This window comes from Schistocerca piceifrons, chromosome 4 (genome assembly GCF_021461385.2).
Source record: "Schistocerca piceifrons isolate TAMUIC-IGC-003096 chromosome 4, iqSchPice1.1, whole genome shotgun sequence".
NCBI classification, from domain to species: Eukaryota; Metazoa; Arthropoda; class Insecta; order Orthoptera; family Acrididae; genus Schistocerca; species Schistocerca piceifrons.
Window position 1 is genome coordinate 183,108,644 of NC_060141.1, and position 6,273 is coordinate 183,114,916.

The window sequence follows — 6,273 nt, forward strand, 5'->3', positions numbered from 1 at the left end:
AGGCAGGATTCGAACCTGCGACCGTAACGGCCGCGCGGTTCCAGACGGTGGCTTCTAGAACAGCTCGGTCACCCCGGCCGGTTCTTCCTCTGAATCTCGGCTATGTCTATCCCGGAACTCCATGGGTGCTGCGATCGACCATTTAGTATTGATGGTTCTGCACAATGTCAAAGAAAAGCGGGAGAGGAATGAAAATGACAGCAGATCTTTAATCGTTGTAGCGAGAGTAAATCCACGTCCGGGCTATTGAATGTTATTTTTGAGAACAGACGGCAATGTCGCTCGTCGCTGGTTTTGATCTGCGTTATTATAAATTCAATGTAGGTTCTGGAAATCATTTTCGGCACAGGGTGTTAGTCTTGCTGGTAAAACTTAAAAAATACAAACATCAAAAAAAAAAATTGTGCGTCACTCCAGCTCCCATAACTCCTGAACATAGACGTTGACTGTGGATATAGTATCACAGACACAGTCCCTTTGACTGTTCAGAGATTTCACTAAACCTGACCATAGATGTAAACAACCACGCATGAGCAGCGCCTCTTAGACGGAGGGTTTCCAACAGCCGGTAAGTTCCAGTCATTCCACCAGGAAGGAGGTACACGGCTCGTGTTTGTAGTTCAGCCATGCCTAGACGGTCAATACCGCGGTTCGATCACGTTCGCATTCTTACTTTGTGCCAGGAAGGGCTCTCAACAAGGGAAGTGTCCAAGCGTCTCGGAGTGAACAACAGCGATGTTGTTCGGACACGGAGAAGATATAGAGAGACATGAACTGTCGATGACATGCCTCGCTCAGGCCGCCCAAGGGCTACTACTGCAGTGGATGACCACTACCTACGGATTATGGCTCGGAGGAACCCTAACAGCAAAGCCACCACGTTTAATAATGCACCTTTAGTGCAGCCACAGGACGTCTTGTTACCACTCAAACTGTGGGCAGTAGGCTGCATGATGCTACTTCACTCCCAGTATCCATCCCGAGGTCCATCTTTGCAACCACGACACGATGCAGCGCGGTACAGATGGGCCCAACAAGACGCCGAATGCACCGCTCAGAATTGGCATCACTTTCTCTTCACCGATGAGTGTCGCATATGTCTTCAACCAGACAATCGTGGGAGACGTGTTTCGAAGCAACCCGGTCAGGCTGAACGCCTTGGACACACTGAAAAGCGAGTGAAGCAGGGTGGAAATTCGCTGCTGGTTTGAGGTGGCATTGTGTGGGGCCGACGTACGCCTTTACTGGTCAGGGAAGGCGCCATAATAGCTGTACGATACGTGAATGCCATCCTCCGACCGATAGTGAAACCATATCGGCAGCGTAATGTGAGGCATTCGTCTTCATGAACGACAATTCGCGGCCCCCGTCGTGTATATGCTTTTAGTGCAGCCACCGGACGTCGTGTTACGACTCAGACTTCCTCCAGGATAACGATATCGCATGACTAGAGTGGCCAGCATGTTCTCCAGATACGACACCTATCGAACATGCCTGGGATAGATTGAAAAGGGCTGTTTATGGACAAAGTGACCCACCAACCACTCTGAGGGATCTACGCCGAATTGCCGTATAGTAGTGGGACAATCTGGACCAACACTGCCTTGATGAACTTGTCGATAGTATGCCTCGACGAATACAAGCATGCATCAATGAAAGAGGACGTGCTACTGGGTATTTGAGCTACCGGAGATTACCTCTGAAGGTCTCGTTGTATGGTGGTACAAACATTCAATGTGTGGTTTTCCGTACAGGTTCCGGAACTCTCGGAGACGAGGTGATGCGAAACTTTTTTTGATGTGTGTATATAATGCCCAATGTGAAGTGTCTGATTTTTAAAAGAATGAATGATCTTTTCCTATTTTGTTTCTTTGTCGACGATTATATTGGCCGTTTATTAATCAAGATGGGCTCTTTCGAATTACAGTAGTTTTCAATCCTTCCACCTTTTCTATGTAGACACCAAACGTTAAAGACACAATTCTGATTGTAACGGCGGACGATCCCTTTCATTCAACGATATATGCCTCTCCATACAAAATAAAACAAACAAAATTAGAAATTACATCCAAGTCGGCAACAGAGCCAGAGATACAATGTACAATAGTCTCTTTCTAGCATCGTTGATGCCACTCGCAGCCACTATAGATTTCAGTGTCAATATTAGTGTCGTAGCTCTGACAGTCCATGTCGGATGTAATATTAACGGTTTACGCAGTACATTTCAAAACAAAATAAGGACAGAAAAAAGTTTTCAGCACTCTTATACATATATTCAAAATGCCCTCAAGCCGATGCACGTTAAACTTAGAGAGAATGTTGTTGTTGATGTGGTCTTCAGTCCTGAGACTGGGTTGTTGTTGTGGTCTTCAGTCCTGAGACTGGTTTGATGCAGCTCTCCATGCTACTCTAACCTGTGCAAGCTTTTTCATCTCCCAGTACCTACTGCAACCTACATCCTTCTGAATCTGCTTAGTGTATTCATCTCTTGGTCTCCCTCTACGATTTTTACCCTCCACGCTGCCCTCCAATACTAAATTGGTGATCCCTTGATGCCTCAGAACATGTCCTACCAACCGATCCCTTCTTCTGGTCAAGTTGTGCCACAAACTTCTCTTCTCCCCAATCCTATTCAATACTTCCTCATTAGTTATGTGATCTACCCATCTAATCTTCAGCATTCTTCTGTAGCACCACATTTCGAAAGCTTCTATTCTCTTGTTGTCCAAACTATTTATCGTCCATGTTTCACTTCCATACATGGCTACACTCCATACGAATACTTTCAAAAATGACTTCCTGACACTTAAATCAATACTGGATGTTAACAAATTTCTCTTCTTCAGAAACGCTTTCCTTGCCATTGCCAGCCTACATTTTATATCCTCTCTACTTCGACCATCATCAGTTATTTTGCTCCCCAAATAGCAAAACTCCTTTACTACTTTAAGTGTCTCATTTCCCAATCTAATTCCCTCAGCATCACCCGACTTAATTAGACTACATTCCATTATCCTTGTTTTGCTTTTGTTGATGTTCATCTTATATCCTCCTTTCAAGACACTGTCCATTCCATTCAACTGCTCTTCCAAGTCCTTTGCTGTCTCTGACAGAATTACAATGTCATCGGCGAACCTCAAAGTTTTTATTTCTTCTCCATGAATTTTAATACCTACTCCGAATTTTTCTTTTGTTTCCTTTACTGCTTGCTCAATATACAGATTGAACAACATCGGGGAGAGACTACAACCCTGTCTTACTCCCTTCCCAACAACTGCTTCCCTTTCATGTCCCTCGACTCTTATAACTGCCATCTGGTTTCTGTACAAATTGTAAATAGCCTTTCGCTCCCTGTATTTTACCCCTGCCACCTTTAGAATTTGAAAGAGAGTATTCCAGTCAACATTGTCAAAAGCTTTCTCTAAGTCTACAAATGCTAGAAACGTAGGTTTGCCTTTCCTTAATCTTTCTTCTAAGATAAGTCGTAAGGTCAGTATTGCCTCACGTGTTCCAGTGTTTCTACGGAATCCAAACTGATCTTCCCCGAGGTTGGCTTCTACTAGTTTTTCCATTCGTCTGTAAAGAATTCGTGTTAGTATTTTGCAGCTGTGACTTATTAAGCTGATAGTTCGGTAATTTTCACATCTGTCAACACCTGCTTTCTTTGGGATTGGAATTATTATATTCTTCTTGAAGTCTGAGGGTATTTCGCCTGTTTCATACATCTTGCTCACCAGATGGTAGAGTTTTGTCAGGACTGGCTCTCCCACGGCCGTCAGTAGTTCCAATGGAATATTGTCTACTCCGGGGGCCTTGTTTCGACTCAGGTCTTTCAGTGCTCTGTCAAACTCTTCACACAGTATCGTATCTCCCATTTCATCTTCATCTACATCCTCTTCCATTTCCATAATATTGTCCTCAAGTACATCGCCCTTGTATAGACCCTCTATATACTCCTTCCACCTTTCTGCTTTCCCTTCTTTGCTTAGAACTGGGTTTCCATCTGAGCTCTTGATATTCATACAAGTGTTTCTCCTTTCTCCAAAGGTCTCTTTAATTTTCCTGTAGGCGGTATCTATCTTACCCCTAGTGAGATAGGCCTCTACATCCTTACATTTGTCCTCTAGCCATCCCTGCTTAGCCATTTTGCACTTCCTGTCGATCTCATTTCTGAGACGTTTGTATTCCTTTTTGCCTGTTTCACTTACTGCATTTTTATATTTTCTCCTTGCATCAATTAAATTCAATATTTCTTCTGTTACCCAAGGATTTCTACTAGCCCTCGTCTTTTTACCTACTTGATCCTCTGCTACCTTCACTACTTCATCCCTCAAAGCTACCCATTCTTCTTCTACTGTATTTATTTCCCCCATTCCTGTCAATTGCTCCCTTATGCTCTCCCTGAATCTCTGTACAACCTCTGGTTCTTTTAGTTTATCCAGGTCCCATCTCCTTAAATTCCCACCATTTTGCAGTTTCTTCAGTTTTAATCTACAGGTCATAACCAATAGATTGTGGTCAGAGTCCACATCTGCCCCTGGAAATGTCTTACAATTTAAAACCTGGTTCCTAGATCTCTGTCTTACCATTATATAATCTATCTGATACCTTTTAGTATCTCCAGGGTTCTTCCATGTATACAACCTTCTTTCATGATTCTTAAACCAAGTGTTAGCTATGATTATGTTGTGCTCTGTGCAAAATTCTACCAGGTGGCTTCCTCTTTCATTTCTGTCCCCCAATCCATATTCACCTACTATGTTTCCTTCTCTCCCTTTTCCTACACTCGAATTCCAGTCACCCATGACTATTAAATTTTCGTCTCCCTTCACAATCTGAATAATTTCTTTTATTTCATCATACATTTCTTCAATTTCTTCGTCATCTGCAGAGCTAGTTGGCATATAAACTTGTACTACTGTAGTAGGTGTGGACGTCCTATCTATCTTGGCCACAATAATGAGTTCACTATTTGTAGTATATAAATACAGAGAATACAGAGAATATGAATTTTAAAATCTTTCCCAAGAACTGAGTGTTCAAAAACGTCGTTGATTGCGTTTAGCAAATTCGGACTAGCCACCTTTCAGTCATCCTCAGATGAACCATTGAAGACTAACGGAGACATTCCCCTTGTAAAAATTTATTTTCGCGTTGTGTTTCACGCGCATGTGTTAAGATCGTGGTGACTGGCTGACTACTCTATCCGGACGGCAGCGCCGTCACTGGTGGTATACATCCCGTGTTGGTTGGATGTGAAGTGGGATGCCGATTCAGTAGGCGCTACTATGTATGAAGTGGGCGGCCACCGCAGAAACGATATCTATATTTTACGAAAAGTGGCAATTGGCCCTAAATACTGAGACATGTAAGGCCATCTGCATGAGTATCAAGTGGAATTCTATAAATTTCGGTTGCACGATAAATCACATAAATCTAAAGATTGTCAGTTCAACTAAACACGGGTATGGTAAGTGAGCTGTGGTGGCAATCATTAAAACAAAGGTGTTTCTCGTCGAGGAAAGATCTTTGCACGTAATGTCAGCCGCTAACTTCCTCTTCCGAATGTGAAAGTATTTTGTTGACGCCCACCCGCATAGGGAGAAAATATCATAATAACGGAATGGGAGAAATCAGAGCCCGCACGGAAGTATGTAAGTTTTCGTTTTCCCCGAGCGCTTTTAGAGCGTGGAGCGAACATTTTCATTCATGCCGCCTGAAGTTTTTTCTGAGTAACGTAATTGCCTCATAAAGACGTCGCGGTTTTGTGTCCTGCCTTAAGAAATGAATTGACTTTCGTGTATAACTTTACTCCGTGTGTTCTATCTAGTTGCAAATCACGTGACAGGAATTTGCATAGATGTGTAATTAGTAAGCGTAGGACCAATATGTAAAACGAGAGACACTGAAAGGCCGAATATGCAGTCACTTAGGGAAAAACGCACTGACAAAAATCATTCAATTCGTTCCTGCTTCTCTGTGCACCTGTGAAACAACAATGGTGTCAAAATGAAAACATGTACTGTATTTTACCCTTCTTACGACAAAAACCTCACTAAATTATTCTGGAATTTAATGGTCATTTGCGCCTTGTATTTGAAATGTCAGTGGACGCCCCAGGATAAAGGAACAACTAAAGGGGCATGAAAAAGTGCAGGTCATTTATCACAAGTTATTTGTTACATCACATGAATCCAACAATATTTTATTACCCACATAAATCTTATTAATCAACTGCCTGGCAAAAGACATTTGTTCTGAATTCTCTTATTC